This window comes from Pseudophryne corroboree, chromosome 2 (genome assembly GCF_028390025.1).
Source record: "Pseudophryne corroboree isolate aPseCor3 chromosome 2, aPseCor3.hap2, whole genome shotgun sequence".
Taxonomy (NCBI): Eukaryota; Metazoa; Chordata; class Amphibia; order Anura; family Myobatrachidae; genus Pseudophryne; species Pseudophryne corroboree.
The window spans coordinates 544,485,557-544,503,765 of NC_086445.1; positions in this window are offsets into that span (position 1 = coordinate 544,485,557).

Genomic DNA, 18,209 nt, shown 5'->3' on the forward strand with positions numbered 1-18,209 from the left:
GCCGGGGTCAAATACTGATGGTGTAGGAGCTTGTAATGATGTTCTACATGAGACATACATTCGAGAGTCGAAAGCAGAATTGAAATACAGACTTCCATTCCACCTCCGTCAAGGAACACTAAATCAGATTCCCATTTCATTTGAGATTTAAATTCAATAGTGTTGTGGGGATGAATTAGAATTGTGTACCATCTAGATACTGCACCTTTACCATCCGCTCTCGTAACTAGAGCATATACAAATTTAGGTGTTGGTGACACTCTGTGGGGGGGCTGAAGAAAACTACGTAACCAGTGTCTTAGTTGCAAGTTTTTATAAAAATCTCTATTCGGGAGGGAAAACAAAGCTTGTATATGAGTGTAAGGCATTAGAACACCCGCCTACGTAACCTCTTTCAAGGTTTTAACGCCCCGATAGGTCAAATGATAGATCAGGGATTAGGCACGTCACTCCATGCAGTGAGAGTTCTAAAGAAGGGAGGGAGATCTCTACAACTTTAGATACCAAAACCATCCAGGCCTTACGCGTGGACTGAACCATTAAGGATCTTGAGGCTATATGAAGTCCTTCTGTTACAGGCAGCCACAAAATGTTCAATACAGGAAATGGGGAAAGGAGTCCCCTCTCCAGTAAGACCCAAGGTTTGGGGTTGTCGTCCACAAACCACACCCCAAGGGAGGCAAGCATACATGTCACCTGGTAAAGGGACAGGTCTGGGAAAGCTTACCCACCCAAGGATCGCGGTAAGAACATTATACGCCGAGCCAACTTGTCACGATCCGGGTATCTGGACGCCAATACTTACCATTCAGATGTCTCCTGAGGCTGGCTCGGCGTCCCAGGGCCGGATCTTGCCTGCGTCGCTGATGTCCACACTGTACATCTCCCTCCTGTCACATTAAAAGCGCTGTCACAAGCGGCTACATGTTAGGCCTCAGAATGGCGTCTCCAGTCCTCCGCGGCCTCCGCCGCCGTTCCTGTGTTTCAAGTATACAGATTGGTCAGTGTGGCGTCTCATGCCTGCCGCGGCCTCCGCTGTCATCCATGTGGTTCCAGTATGCAAGTTGTCAGTGTGGCGTCTCCTGCCCTCCGTGGTCCGTGCCGCCATTACTGCTGAATCTCCACATGGTTTCTCTAACTAACTTTTCCCTCCAAGTGCTAACATGGGCGCAGCCATGTTGGATTCTATCACATGCCTCAGTTTCTACCAATCCGCTGCTCCACTGGAATCTGCATAATTGCCCAGCCAATGCCTGCCTTGCTGCAGGTATAAGTATTCTGTGCCTGAGCCAGGAAGGCGTCAGTGCTTTGGTTGTCAAACCTTGTTTCCAGTCTCTCTCTCCTGTGGTTGTTTTTCCAGGTTTCCAGCTCCTGTCTCCAGCCTCCACTTAGAGACCCGCACCAGCTTACCACCTTGCGGTGCAGCCTGACTCTGCAGTCCTCCGTGACTACTCCAGTTTCCAGCTACAAATCCATCTGCTTCCAGCAGTCAGCTTCCAGCAGTGATCAGCATTCCTTAAAGTGCCGGTGCTTCCCAGCATTCACTCCGTGTTAACACCTGACTGGTTCCAACCAGTATCCACAGCAGCTATTCCAACAACAGCGTACCAGCTTTCAGTTAACATCAGCTGGCGTGTTCCTTGGCTATTCTCACGACTACGAGCGGGCCTGGTAAGGACTTTCCATCTCAAGGACATTAAGAACTGTACCTATTATTACCAGAGCCCTGTGGCCATTGTCAACCCGTAGTATCCAGGAACTGTTATACTTTATTGCTTATTGCATTATTCTTTTACTACTGCTGTGATACATGGAGTTATCTTTAATAAATCATTATTGACTTTTACTCTGGTTGTCGTGGTCACGCCTTCGGGCAACCTTCTTACGTGTTACTTACATGTCCAGGGGTCTGATTCAACCTCCCAGGTTCCACTACATCTCAGCCCCTACAACTGAGGCTTCCTCCTGTCAGCTCAGGCCCTCAGTTGTGACACAACTTAGGTTTCTTACCTTTCCAAATATATTTTATTAGGACTGAGTTAATTTTAGCTATTAAAGGATTGGGCAAAAGGACAGGGATAGTCATGAATAAATAAATTAGCTTGGGGAGAAGGACCATCTTCTGGGCCGCTATACGGCCTAACCATGAAACACTCTGTAGCATCCAGTCATGGGTCAGAAGAGAGAATCTATGGAGCAGTGGCGGATAATTACATGAAACAAGATTAGACATTTTCGTGGGGATCTGAATACCCAAATACTTCAGGCTACTCGTTTGCCAGGCATAATCATATTTAGCTTTTAGGTTATCAAGTAGCTGAGCAGAAAAATTGTTTGGGAGGGCCTCCGTTTTGGAGCTATTCAATTTATAAAATGATACACAGGAATAATTGTGGAGAATTTTCTGCAAACCCTGAAGGGAAGAGTCCGGCTCAGTAAAAGTGAGGAAGACGTCATCCGCAAAGAGACATACCTTATAAGTATGGACAAACAAAGTCGGGCCCCGCACACTGGTGTTGGACCTAACAGATTCCGCCAGGGGTTCTATGACCAACACAAACACTAGTGGGGATAAGGGGCAACCCTGACGGGTACCATTAGTGATCCTAAAAGTTGAAAAGAGCATACCATTTATAAAGACTCTGGTTGATGGAGTGGAGTAAAGAGCTGCAATAGAGGAGAGAGCCATCCAGCTATACCAAATTTAAGCAGAACAGGCAGCAAGTATCCCCAGTGTAGTCTATCAAATGCCTTCTCTGCGTCCAATGAAAGCAGCAAAAGGGGTTCCGTCCACGCAGAGAAGGCATCCAAGACATTAATAATTCTCCTGGTATTATCAGAAGACTGTCGATTCTAAACAAAACCAACCTGATCTTGATTAATGAGATATGGGAGCAGGGGATTCAGCCTGTTAGCAATGAGTTTTGCGTAGAGATTGATGTCAGAATTTAAAAAGGCAATTGAGCAATAATTGGACAATATTGCAGGGCTTTTGCCGGGTTTGGGGAAAGCAACAATTTTAGCCTCCAGCATTTCAGAGGGGAAGGGCTCCATCAACGAGGCTTCATTAAAGACAGGGACTAGTACGGGGACCAGGACATCTTTAAAACATTTGTAGAATTTATTAGTGTAACCATCTAGGCAGGGTGCCTTATCTGCCTGTAGGCTATCATTGACCTTCCCCAATTCCTCCGGTGTCCAGGGACATTCTAATGTTTGGAGCACAGACAAAATCTAAAGAGGGCAATGTAAGAGTATTCAAAAAGGCATCAATCTGGGCAGCTGAGGGCTGTGGGATAGAAGGGTCATCACGCAAATTATACTGGGAGGAGTAGTATTCGGCACAGGCATTGGCAATGTCTAAAGAGTCAGATACCTTCAAACCCTTTGAATTAGTAACTTCTTTAACCCTGTCTCGCCACTTTCCCTCTCAACTTCCTGGCTAGCATTCTACTTGTCCTATTGCCTTGAGTATAACATTTTTGTTTCCGTTTAAATAGGTTTTTATGGACTTCTTTTAAAGTCAGTATATTCCATTCCTCCCTAGTCCGAACAAGTGCTTTATATATAGACGTATCAGAGGGAGAGGATTTGTGTTCTAATACTTCTAGACGTGCCTCGACATCCTTCTGTTATTGGCATAGTGCTTTACGATGTTGGGCTGCGGCTTGAATCATAGACCCCCTCATCACAGCCTTCAAGGCACACCAGTTGTTAAACAAATTTGTTTCTGAGGGGTTATTAAATTCTAAATACATAGAGATTGGAAGATAGAAGCTTTTGCCTCACGGTCTGCTAGGAGATATTTACTAAGACGTCAGGGTATGGGGACAGATTTGAAGCTTTTCAAGTCCCAGGGCAATTTCAAAGCCGAGTGGTCTGACCAGGAAATTGGCAGTATATGGGCTTTCTTCACCTGCTGTAACGTCCAACCATCTGTAAGCGCCAAATCAATTCTGAAGAAGGAGCCATGCACAGCGGAATAGAAAGTATAGTCTTTACAATTTGGGTTCCTAGCTCTCCATATGTCATAAAGACCATATTCATACAATATACGCTTAAATGATTGGGAGTAGTTACGAGAGAAAATAGCTTTTTTAGGGCGAGCAGGTGATGTCCTATCTAAGTGGGAGTCCAATACCAAATTAAAATCTCCTAATGACATCAACGACCCATTTCGGCATGCCTGAAGGGTGGATCAAAACTTCCTAAAGAATGAAATTTGTTTGGAATTTAGTACATAGACAACCGCCATGGTGACTGGGATGCCATCAAGTTTCCCATTGAGGATCAAATATCGACCCTCCACGTTGGGAGTCTGTTTCTCCACAATAAACTTACAGGAATGGGAGAACAAGATAGCTACTCCTGCTTTCTTCTTGGGGCTATTGGACATGTAGCAATATGGAAAGTTATTATTCAAAAAAATGCAGTGGGGAGGAGGACATAAAGTGGGTTTCTTGAAGGGCTATGATCTGGGCTTTAAGTTTGGCAAAATGGCATAGAGCTAACTTCCTTTTATTCGGGGAATTGAGGCCTTTGACATTGAGAGATATTACGTTAACCATTGAGTAAGTACAATAAAGAGCTGAGACATGGGATTGACTTCACAGGTTATCATCATAGAATATATGTGCACCTGTACATGTACAAAACATAACATAGAACAGTAAAAGAAAAAGGATCGAGAGGGAAGGAAAACGGTCAGAAAACAGGAGAACCGACCGTGCACCGCAGGGGTGCAATTAAAGGCTGTCTGACTTGGCAGCACATCAGGGGGGTTGGTGGCTAGTGGCTTAAATCTCCACCCGCCACACTCCAATAAGAGTTATACCATAAACTGAATGGAGAAGGTAATACAATAAATGCGATACCACGGTACCTATGTAACAGAACATGCAAACCAAGATCAAGTTATGGAACAATGAAAGTATAACACAACTAGTACTCATATAACAGTACGTTACACAATAGGGTAATGGAAAGAGGGAGCCAACATATATGTGACTGCCATAATCAATAGGAAAGGTAAGCTAGTACGAAGAAAAATACGTGTCAACAGATACAGTACATTGAAGTCAGAAGCCAGAAAGTGACCCACTGTGCTATAGTGTGCACAGCTGCAAAAGCGTATAAAAAAGTCATACAGTACTAAACACCCTACAGCACAGTGCACACACCAGTTATACACAGCATTATACATTACGTCAAGGTGAGTGGGTCACCGTGGACCACTCACGAGTGATTCTGGGGCTGCAAGGGACCTTAGAGGCAACGTCCACCAAATTCCAAGAGTTGAGTGCCAGCCGTGGGTGAGGTGACAATGGAGCCATTCCATCTGATGATCAGCTTAGTTGGGAATCCCCACTGGTAGGGAATGTCATATCCCCACCGGTAGGGAATGTCATATTTTCTGAGTGACCTGGTCACCTGGAGGAAGGACAGGCGAAGGGCCAACGTTGCAGCAGACAAATCACTGAATATTTGCAAGTCACCCAAGGTAGCAACCGAAGTTTCAGATGGCCGAACTGCCTGGAACACCATTTCCTTCACATGGAAATAATGGAACCTCATCAAAATGTCCCTTGGAGCATCTACGGGGGCATTTCTGGATTAAGGTAGACGATAGATTCGATCCAATAAAAAGTCTGACACTAGTTGTTGGCAACAGCTTCGTAAATAAATCTGTAACATATTCCGTCAATTCGGAGTTGGAAACTGATTCCGGAATGCCCCGAATTTTGACATTGTTCCTACGAGATCTGTCCTCCAAATCTCCACGTTTACTCCGAAGCTCCGTCACTTCCGTTTGCAAATCATCATAAAGAGTAATGAGCTCGTTAGGGGATTTAACCACTTCTTCTAGTTTGGTTTCCAGATGGTCAGCTTGTTGGCCTACCACATCTATAGATTGTTGGCAAACCTGCAGGACCGACTTAAATTCCAGCGATATATCTGATTTGAACATAGCCGCAAGCTGTTTCATGGAACCAACCGTAAGTAAGAAGTGGAGTGTTCAAAGGGTACGCTAAGAGCCAACAATTATTTGTGGCCTTTATCCACAGAAGCACCATTTTTAGTGAATGGGTGAAGGGTTCTTGAAGAAATTCACCTGGGGACCCCTAGCGGGTCCTTCTGACGTTTAGGTGGCATTTTCGTAAGAAAGGTACATTGGTAGATCAGGACACCAGAGGAGGTCTCGTCACAAAAAGAGATACAAAGGGAGGTACAACTCAAGTTAGGCACATAAAAATTCATATCAGATCCCCATAAGTGAGGGGAATTGGAGTGGAGGTGGAGAGAAGATCCGGCACAACTAAGGCATGAGAATTAGGAGCATTACATCAGTCCCAGATGCGTCAGCAATCAGCGAGCGGAGGAGATAAATGCCACAAATGTCTTGGTGACCCAGTGAAGAGTGTATTACAGGAGCAGGCAGCACAGAGAGGGAACCATGCAGAATCTCATATAGATTATATAGGGAAACAGATAGGGATAGTGTGATGCAGCTTCCAGGAGAGGAGTATGTTCACCCCCACTCCACTGACCAAGAACAGGTTGTACTGTAGCAACTGCGTCAGCGTATGGGAGCAGGGCAACATGTATGCATCCTCTATAGTTCCCTGTCAAAGCCTCAGAGGCTTAGAAGCAGACAGGCAGAGTCCCCTAAGGAGTAGAGATGTGCACCGGAAATTTTTCGGGTTTTGTGTTTTGGTTTTGGGTTCGGTTCCGCGGCCGTGTTTTGGGTTCGAACGCGTTTTGGCAAAACCTCCCCGAATTTTTTTTGTCGGATTCGGGTGTGTTTTGGATTCGGGTGTTTTTTTCAAAAAACCCTAAAAAACAGCTTAAATCATAGAATTTGGGGGTCATTTTGATCCCAAAGTATTATTAACCTCAATAACCATAATTTCCACTCATTTTCAGTCTATTCTGAACACCTCACACCTCACAATATTATTTTTAGTCCTAAAATTTGCACCGAGGTCACTGGATGACTAAGATCAGCGACCCAAGTGGCCGACACAAACACCTGGCCCATCTAGGAGTGGCACTGCAGTGTCACGCAGGATGGCCCTTCCAAAAAACACTCCCCAAACAGCACATGACGCAAAGAAAAAAAGAGGCGCAATGAGGTACCTGTGTGACTAAGCTCAGCGACCCAAGTGGCCGTCACAAACACCTGGCCCATCTAGGAGTGGCACTGCAGTGTCAGGCAGGATGGCCCTTCCAAAAAATACTCCCCAAACAGCACATGACGCAAAGAAGAAAAAAAAGAGGCGCAATGAGGTAGCTGTGTGAGTAAGCTAAGCGACCCTAGTGGCCGACACAAACACCTGGCCCATCTAGGAGTGGCACTGCAGTGTCACGCAGGATGGCCCTTCCAAAAAACACTCCCCAAACAGCACATGATGCAAAGAAAAAAAGAGGCGCAATGAGGTAGCTGTGTGACTAAGCTAAGCGACCCAAGTGGCCGACACAAACACCTGGCCCATCTAGGAGTGGCACTGCAGTGTCAGGCAGGATGGCCCTTCCAAGAAATACTCCCCACACAGCACATGACGCAAAGAAGAAAAAAAAGAGGCGCAATGAGGTAGCTGTGTGAGTAAGCTAAGCGACCCTAGTGGCCGACACAAACACCTGGCCCATCTAGGAGTGGCACTGCAGTGTCACGCAGGCTGGCCCTTCCAAAAAACACTCCCCAAACAGCACATGACGCAAAAATGAAAGAAAAAAGAGGTGCAAGATGGAATTGTCCTTGGGCCCTCCCACCCACCCTTATGTTGTATAAACAGGACATGCACACTTTAACCAACCCATCATTTCAGTGACAGGGTCTGCCACACGACTGTGACTGAAATGACGGGTTGGTTTGGACCCCCACCAAAAAAGAAGCAATTAATCTCTCCTTGCACAAACTGGCTCTACAGAGGCAAGATGTCCACCTCATCATCATCCTCCGATTCATCACCGTATACATCCCCCTCCTCACAGATTATCAATTCGTCCCCACTGGAATCCACCATCACAGCTCCCTGTGTACTTTGTGGAGGCAATTGCTGCTGGTGAATGTCTCCATGGAGGAATTGATTATAATTCATTTTAATGAACATCATCTTCTCCACATTTTCTGGAAGTAACCTCGTACGCCGATTGCTGACAAGGTGAGCGGCGGCACTAAACACTCTTTCGGAGTACACACTTGTGGGAGGGCAACTTAGGTAGAATAAAGCCAGTTTGTGCAAGGGCCTCCAAATTGCCTCTTTTTCCTGCCAGTATACGTACGGACTGTCTGACGTGCCTACTTGGATGCGGTCACTCATATAATCCTCCACCATTCTTTCAATGGTGAGAGAATCATATGCAGTGACAGTAGACGACATGTCCGTAATCGTTGTCAGGTCCTTCAGTCCGGACCAGATGTCAGCATCAGCAGTCGCTCCAGACTGCCCTGCATCACCGCCAGCGGGTGGGCTCGGAATTCTGAGCCTTTTCCTCGCACCCCCAGTTGCGGGAGAATGTGAAGGAGGAGATGTTGACAGGTCGCGTTCCGCTTGACTTGACAATTTTCTCACCAGCAGTTCTTTGAACCCCTGCAGACTTGTGTCTGCCGGAAAGAGAGATCCAAGGTAGGTTTTAAATCTAGGATCGAGCACGGTGGCCAAAATGTAGTGCTCTGATTTCAACAGATTGACCACCCGTGAATCCTTGTTAAGCGAATTAAGGGCTCCATCCACAAGTCCCACATGCCTAGCGGAATCGCTCAGTGTTAGCTCCTCCTTCAATGTCTCCAGCTTCTTCTGCAAAAGCCTGATGAGGGGAATGACCTGACTCAGGCTGGCAGTGTCTGAACTGACTTCACGTGTGGCAAGTTCAAAAGGTTGCAGAACCTTGCACAACGTTGAAATCATTCTCCACTGCGCTTGAGACAGGTGCATTCCACCTCCTATATCGTGGTCAGTTGTATAGGCTTTAATGGCCTTTTGCTGCTCCTCCAACCTCTGAAGCATATAGAGGGTTGAATTCCACCTCGTTACCACTTCTTGCTTCAGATGATGGCAGGGCAGGTTCAGGCGTTTTTGGTGTTGCTCCAGTCTTCTGTACGTGGTGCCTGTACGCCGAAAGTGTCCCGCAATTCTTCTGGCCACCGACAGCATCTCTTGCATGCCCCTCTCGTTTTTTAAATAATTCTGCACCACCAAATTCAAGGTATGTGCAAAACATGGGACGTGCTGGAATTTGCCCATATTTAATGCACACACAATATTGCTGGCGTGGTCCGATGCCACAAATCCACAGGAGAGTCCAATTGGGGTAAGCCATTCTGCGATGATCTTCCTCAGTTGCCGTAAGAGGTTTTTAGCTGTGTGCGTATTCTGGAAAGCGGTGATACAAAGCGTAGCCTGCCTAGGAAAGAGTTGGCGTTTGCGAGATGCTGCTACTGGTGCCGCCGCTGCTGTTCTTGCGGCGGGAGTCAATACATCTACCCAGTGGGCTGTCACAGTCATATAGTCCTCAGTCTGCCCTGCTCCACTTGTCCACATGTCCGTGGTTAAGTGGACATTGGGTACAACTGCATTTTTTAGGACACTGGTGAGTCTTTTTCTGAGGTCTGTGTACATTTTCGGTATCGCCTGCCTAGAGAAATGGAACCTAGATGGTATTTGGTACCGGGGACACAGTACCTCAATCAAGTCTATAGTTGGCTCTGCAGTAATGATGGATACCGGAACCACGTTTCTCACCGCCCAGGATGCCAAGGCCTCAGTTATCTGCTTTGCAGCAGGATGACTGCTGTGATATTTCATCTTCCTCGCAAAGGACTGTTGGACAGTCAATTGCTTGGTGGAAGTAGTAAAAGTCGTCTTACGACTTCCCCTCTGGGATGACCATCGACTCCCAGCAGCAACAACAGCAGCGCCAGCAGCAGTAGGCGTTACACGCAAGGATGCATCGGAGGAATCCCAGGCAGGAGAGGACTCGTCAGAATTGCCAGTGACATGGCCTGCAGGACTATTGGCATTCCTGGGGAAGGAGGAAATTGACACTGAGGGAGTTGGTGGGGTGGTTTGCGTGAGCTTGGTTACAAGAGGAAGGGATTTACTGGTGAGTGGACTGCTTCCGCTGTCGCCCAAAGTTTTTGAACTTGTCACTGACTTATGATGAATGCGCTGCAGGTGACGTATAAGGGAGGATGTTCCGAGGTGGTTAACGTCCTTACCCCTACTTATTACAGCTTGACAAAGGCAACACACGGCTTGACAAATATTGTCCGCATTTCTGTTGAAATACTTCCACACCGAAGAGCTGATTTTTTTGGTATTTTCACCAGGCATGTCAATGGCCATATTCCTCCCACAGACAACAGGTGTCTCCCCGGGTGCCTGACTTAAACAAACCACCTCACCATCAGAATCCTCCTTGTCAATTTCCTCCCCAGCGCCAGCAACACCCATATCCTCCTCATCCTGGTGTACTTCAACACTGACATCTTCAATCTGACTATCAGGAACTGGACTGCGGGTGCTCCTTCCAGCACTTGCAGGGGGCGTGCAAATGGTGGAAGGCGCATGCTCTTCACGTCCAGTGTTGGGAAAGTCAGGCATCGCAACCGACACAATTGGACTCTCCTTGTGGATTTGTGATTTCGAAGAACGCACAGTTCTTTGCTGTGCTTTTGCCAGCTTAAGTCTTTTCATTTTTCTAGCGAGAGGCTGAGTGCTTCCATCCTCATGTGAAGCTGAACCACTAGCCATGAACATAGGCCAGGGCCTCAGCCGTTCCTTGCCACTCCGTGTGGTAAATGGCATATTGGCAAGTTTACGCTTCTCCTCCGACGATTTTATTTTAGATTTTTGAGTCCTTTTTTTACTGATATTTGGTGTTTTGGATTTTACATGCTCTGTACTATGACATTGGGCATCGGCCTTGGCAGACGACGTTGATGGCATTTCATCGTCTCGGCCATGACAAGTGGCAGCAGCTTCAGCACGAGGTGGAAGTCGATCTTGATCTTTCCCTATTTTTGGAACCTCAACATTTTTGTTCTCCATATTTTAATAGGCACAACTGAAAGGCACCTCAGGTAAACAATGGAGATGGATGGATACTAGTATACTTATGGATGACGAGTGACTGCCGACACAGAGGTAGCTACAGCCGTGGACTACCGTACTGCGTCTGCTAGTATAGACTGGATGATAATGATATAAAAAATATATATATATCACTACTGCAGGACAGGTATATATTATATAATGACGGACCTGCTGGACACTGTCAGCAGACTCCTAAACTACTAGTATGAAGAAGATAGAAAAAAAAAACCACCACAGGTAGGTATACAATTATGGACGAGCACTGCAGACACAGAGGTAGCTACAGCCGTGGACTACCGTACTGCGTCTGCTAGTATAGACTGGATGATAATGATATAAAAAATATATATATATCACTACTGCAGGACAGGTATATATTATATAATGACGGACCTGCTGGACACTGTCAGCAGACTCCTAAACTACTAGTATGAAGAAGATAGAAAAAAAAAAACCACCACAGGTAGGTATACAATTATGGACGAGCGACTGCCGACACAGAGGTAGCTACAGCCGTGGACTACCGTACTGCGTCTGCTAGTATAGACTGGATGATAATGATATAAAAAATATATATATATCACTACTGCAGGACAGGTATATATTATATAATGACGGACCTGCTGGACACTGTCAGCAGACTCCTAAACTACTAGTATGAAGAAGATAGAAAAAAAAACCCACCACAGGTAGGTATACAATTATGGACGAGCGACTGCCGACACAGAGGTAGCTACAGCCGTGGACTACCGTACTGCGTCTGCTAGTATAGACTGGATGATAATGATATAAAAAATATATATATATCACTACTGCAGGACAAGTATATATTATATAATGACAGACCTGCTGGACACTGTCAGCAGACTCCTAAACTACTAGTATGAAGAAGATAGAAAAAAAAAACCCACCACAGGTAGGTATACAATTATGGACGAGCACTGCCGACACAGAGGTAGCTACAGCCGTGGACTACCGTACTGCGTCTGCTAGTATAGACTGGATGATAATGATATAAAAAATATATATATATCACTACTGCAGGACAGGTATATATTATATAATGACGGACCTGCTGGACACTGTCAGCAGACTCCTAAACTACTAGTATGAAGAAGATAGAAAAAAAAAAACCACCACAGGTAGGTATACAATTATGGACGAGCGACTGCCGACACAGAGGTAGCTACAGCCGTGGACTACCGTACTGCATCTGCTAGTATAGACTGGATGATGATATAAAAAATATATATATATCACTACTGCAGGACAGGTATATATTATATAATGACGGACCTGCTGGACACTATCAGCAGACTCCTAAACTACTAGTATGAAGAAGATAGAAAAAAAAAAAACCACCACAGGTAGGTATACAATTATGGACGAGCACTGCCGACACAGAGGTAGCTACAGCCGTGGACTACCGTACTGCGTCTGCTAGTATAGACTGGATGATAATGATATAAAAAATATATATATATCACTACTGCAGGACAGGTATATATTATATAATGACGGACCTGCTGGACACTGTCAGCAGACTCCTAAACTACTAGTATGAAGAAGATAGAAAAAAAAAACCACCACAGGTAGGTATACAATTATGGACGAGCACTGCCGACACAGAGGTAGCTACAGCCGTGGACTACCGTACTGCGTCTGCTAGTATAGACTGGATGATAATGATATAAAAAATATATATATATCACTACTGCAGGACAGGTATATATTATATAATGACGGACCTGCTGGACACTATCAGCAGACTCCTAAACTACTAGTATGAAGAAGATAGAAAAAAAAAACCAACCACAGGTAGGTATACAATTATGGACGAGCACTGCCGACACAGAGGTAGCTACAGCCGTGGACTACCGTACTGCGTCTGCTAGTATAGACTGGATGATAATGATATAAAAAATATATATATATCACTACTGCAGGTATATATTATAATATAATGAATGACGGACCTGCTGGACACTGTCTGTCAGCAGAATGCGTTTATAGAATAAAAAAAAAAAACACCACACGAGTGTTTAACTTTTTCAGGCAGACAATATACTGGTGGTCACTGGTCAGTCACACTGGCAGCAAAAGTGTGCACTGTTATGTACTCCTGCTATAACTGCTCCCCAGTCTCCCCCACAATTAAGCTGTGTGAGCAGTGAGCACTCAGCACAGTCAGATATACATAGACGATATTATCATGCAGCACACTGAGGCTGAGCACAGATATGGTATGTGACTGTGTATCGTTTTTTTCAGGCAGAGAACGGATTTTAAATAATAAATAAAACTGGTGGTCACTAGTATAACTATCAGCAAAACTCTGCACTCTCTGAGTACTCCAGTCCTAATGCTCCCCAAAATTACTAAAATTAAATTACTAGTAAATCAAGTGTCTCACTCTCTATCTAAACGGAGAGGACGCCAGTCATGTCCTCTCCCTATCAATCTCAATGCACGTGTGAAAATGGCGGCGACGCGCGGCTCCTTATATAGAATCCGAGATTTGCGATAGAATACGAGCCTCGCGAGAATCCGACAGCGGGATGATGACGTTCGGGCGCGCTCGGGTTAACCGAGCAAGGCGGGAAGATCCGAGTCTGCCTCGGACCCGTGTAAAAAGGCTGAAGTTCGGGGGGGTTCGGATTCCGAGGAACCGAACCCGCTCATCTCTACTAAGGAGCAGGGGTGTATCTACCTATTGGCCAGGATGGCACTCGCCAGGGGCGCCAGGCAAGGAGGGGGCGCCGCCTGACTGTGCCACCCACGGCCAAAGGATAGAAAAGCAGTACTGTCAGACTGTACCTGGTGAGAGTCTGTTACTGCTGGAGAGGCGCTGTTGTCCGGCAGCACCACACTTGTAATCAGACTCAAAATAAACTACAGCTCCCAGCAGCCCTTGTTGCAGGGAGCTCCCAGCAGCAAGGGCTGCTGGGAACTAGAGGTGAGCGGATTCGGTTTTACTCGGATATACTCGGTTCTCAAAACGGCATCTGATTGGCTATCCAAAACACGTGACATCCGTGAGCCAATAAGATGCCGTTTTGAGAACCGAGTAAATCCGAATAAAACCAAATCCGCTCATCTCTACTGGGAACTATAGTTTATTGTGAGTCTGATTACAAGTGCGGTGCTGCCGGACACTAGTCTGATCACTAGTGCAGTGCGGTGCTGACGGACACCGGCGCCGCGCCGGTTGTAACAGACTCTCACCAGGTACACAACATATGTTATATAGCACAGTGCTATAGATCTATTTGTTGTTGAAGAGAATAAAAAAGTGCCAGTGTTTGGGCGAAGGGACTGTAGCATACCTCCCAACTTTGTCCTGGCTGGAAGAGGGACACACGCGCAAAAAGGTGGTGTGACCTATGAAAAGGGGCGGGGCTTCGTGGAAGACCCGCAATCGCGAGCCACACCCCATTTTCATCACTGAGGAGGCATGCCCAGTGCTCTGTGAGCCGCTGGCATGCCCCCTCTCCCTCTGACTCCAGTGAATAGACGCTGTGCTAAGCAGGGCAGCGAGAGACAGAGCCTCCCAACTGCCCCTTCCCACTGCTGGACACTGCAGCCCGCGGGTGGGACAGCGGGACTGTCCAGCGAAAATCGGGACAGTTGGGAGGTATGCTGTAGTACCTGGAAAACTACACGATTTTCATGCATGTTAGATGTAAGTAAGTAAGCGAAAACTTTCACTTGTTGAATGTAATAAAGAAAATACATATCTTACCTATTTCAAGGCCAGGTTCAAGGACACGTATATCAGTTAATTGTATAATTGATAATTTTATCTTGGAAGTGATGGCACCCTGATGTTTTTTCTAACAGGAAGCACTAAGTTCTACCATCCAACTAATGGTGTTTGGTTAATGGCTGGGTCCATTTGAGGCTCATCTCACTGCAGCTCATTAGCATTTCATTCAGGATGCAGTCAAGATGCCGGTGTTTGGAAAGCTGACGCCAGCATCCCGAAACTGCTCGGAATGCTGATGCTGACATCCCAACATAGATAGCGATGCAGAATGCCAAAATCCAGATCGAGTTGATGCCAAAGTCTCCACTGGCAAGCCGCGTGGGATGGTTAGGGTTAGCCTGCGAGGGCGGGAGGGCTAGGGTTAGGCTGCGATGGCGGGAGGGCTAGGCTTAGGCTGCAGGGAGGGAGATTAGAAAGGGTGGTTTAGGGTTAGGCAGCACTGAAGAGGCTTTTGTGGGGAGCAGTTTAAGGTCAGGCTGTGGGAAAGGTGGGTTAGGGGGGAGTGATGGTGTAACATGAATACGAGACACTACTGTGCAGTGTAATGTGAATAAGAGACACTATTGTGTGGCATAATTTGAATTGGAAGTACTATTGTGTCCACACCCTTCCCCCACAAGACCATGCCCCATTTACAATACTCACACCTTATTCCAAATGTGAGTAGGGGGGAGGGGGGGTGCCAGCCCCTTACTTTGCCAGGGGCGCTCGGACCCCTAGATACACCCCTGCTAAGGAGTACTGAGTACTGTGTGATAAAGCTGCTGACACTCACCAACTAGGGGCACAGCTTCCAGCCGCTTGCAGTAGCTGCGTACAGGAGCTCCTTAGTGCAGTACTGCTCCCAATTCCAGCGGGGGACAAAGGGCTAAGGGGTGCAGAGAGGTGTACCGCCGTCCACCACTGGTGTGAGAGCACAAAAACGCTGCTGCACTGACTACCGTGCCGGAGGCTCGTCCGCGGTGGGCAGGAGCGGGAAAATGAGGCCGCAGCTTCCGGATCCCAGGAAGGCGGCAACCTGCAGAGGCCTCAGAGAGGACTCCTGGCTCCTCGACTCTATCCCTGGGCAGTGTGGACGGCTCCGGGGGCCTCCTGAGAGCAAGGTAGACAGGGAGGAGAGTGCTGGGGGACACTTAGTAGGGAGACGAGGCCGGAGCTTAAAAAGACCCATCAGTATGCGGAATTACGGTGTAAAGTGATGACACATCCATTGTGGCCAGTAATAGATTATTTATGCTGTTGATTGTACTTAATTTAGTTTAAAAAAAAGTCACTTTGTCCTTGATATAGCTGGCTGTTTTCTGGACCAGTGGCTGTAGATGGTAGTCCACAAACACCGCTAAGGGCTGTAATATAGAACCTCTGGCCGAGATTATGGGCCTACCAGGGGGTTTGTCATCATTTTATGTATTTTGGGAGTAGTGTATACTATCGGATGTATCGGTTTCTCAGTGATCAAATAAGTATGCGTAGTCTTGTCGATCCAGCCAGCTGTGAGGGCTTGTGTCAATACTGTGTCAACCCTAAATTTTACTTCCCTGATCGGGTTGCATGTTAGTTTCTCATAAGTATGTATATAATTGAGTTGGCTTAGTATATCTCTGTCATATTGTGTCCAATCTTGGACTACAATAGCGCCACCCTTATCAGCTGGTCTAATTACAATTTGATCATTCGATTTGAGTTGTCTAAGCGCTACCTTTTCTGTCTTAGATAAATTGTTGCAGACTTTGGGGTATATTTACTAAGATCCCGATTTTGACCGATTTTAGTTTTTTTCATCTAAGTGTCATCTCGGGAATTTACTAAACTAAAATCTCGGCAGTGATGAGGGCATTCGTATTTTTTTTGAAAGGAAAGAAAAAAAATATGAATGAATACACCATTGGTCAAACATGCCTGGTATTTTATACAACTTGGTAATTTATTAAAATTTGTATTCACAATCACTGCCAGCAATAGCCAAACACTGCTGTGAAAAAGTACAAATCGTAAATAAAAGCAGTTTTCAAATAGACCTGCTTTTTTAAACGTATCCTGATAGGCATGCATGGATCAGTGAGATCCGTGCATGTTTATCAGTGGGAAGGGGTGTGAAAGAGTTAAAAATCAGAAACATTTTTTGCATGGGGTCCCCCCTCCTAAGCATAACCAGCCTCGGGCTCTTTGAGCCGGTCCTGGTTGTAAAACTACGGGGGGGAAATTGACTGGGGTCCCCCCATATTTCAGGGGGGACCCCACGCAATTTTTTAAAAAGATTTTTAACTCTTTCTTCACTTCTCCTAATATACACAATGAAGCCCTGCACGGATCTCACAGATCCGACCGGGATTCATTGTGTAAAGTCCGGCAGTGTTTTACTAATCACTCCAGTAAAACACTGCCTGACATTACGAATGACATCGACATCGGGAAATACGAAAATGCAGAATACGACAGCATAGTAAATGAGGCATAAAAAAAACAAAAAGTTGCAAATTCACACGACCGATGTCATTCGTGTTTAATCTCCTTCCAAATCCCGACAATTACGAATCTTAGTAAATATACCCCTTTATCTTTAGTATTTGTTCTAATGTCATGATTGACGAGTCGCAGATAGGTTTTCAGGCTAGGGTTGGTAGAAGGAGGATCAAATTTAGATGGAGGTCTGAAGATGGCTTTTACCTCATCATGTGTATTTCCTTGGAAGAATACCCTTAGTCTTTACAAACGTCAAAATTTATATTGTTCAATTGTGGAATTGAACTGATCATTTCTGTTGGTTGGTACGAAAGAAAGTCCTCTAGTTAGCAGTTAATGTTCTGCTACAGTCAATTGATATGATAACAAATTAAATACTAAATTTAGGTATTTTTGTTGCGACCTCTTCGTTTTTGTTGTGTAACTGCCCCTCCTCGGGTGGGGTCTGGATTGTTTAGGGCACTTTTTGGTTGATTCCTGGTCAGACCTGCTTCTAAAAAAGTATCTCTCTGGGGTCTTTGATACATATTATCAGTATCAGAAGATTGTGTATCCAGCAGGTACAGTGGTTTCTTCCTCCGTTGTCTTTGCCTATTGGTTCTATTATACCTGTTTTGTATAGAATTATCACCCAGGAGCCAGCGATAGACTATGATTTTTGTAGTCTGTCATCACTGCACTTAATTTCCTGCGTTTAAATGCAGTAAGTTCATTCTTGTATGTCTCAACTTGGGTATTCAATCTTTCCAGCCAATTTGTAGAGTCTCTAAGGGATGTCAGATATTCATTGTTAAAGTGCTCTATTTAATTTTTTGTTTTCTTCAATTCGCTACCTACTTCTTCAACCACGAGTACCAGGAGATCTAGCGAGCACTTATTGAGGA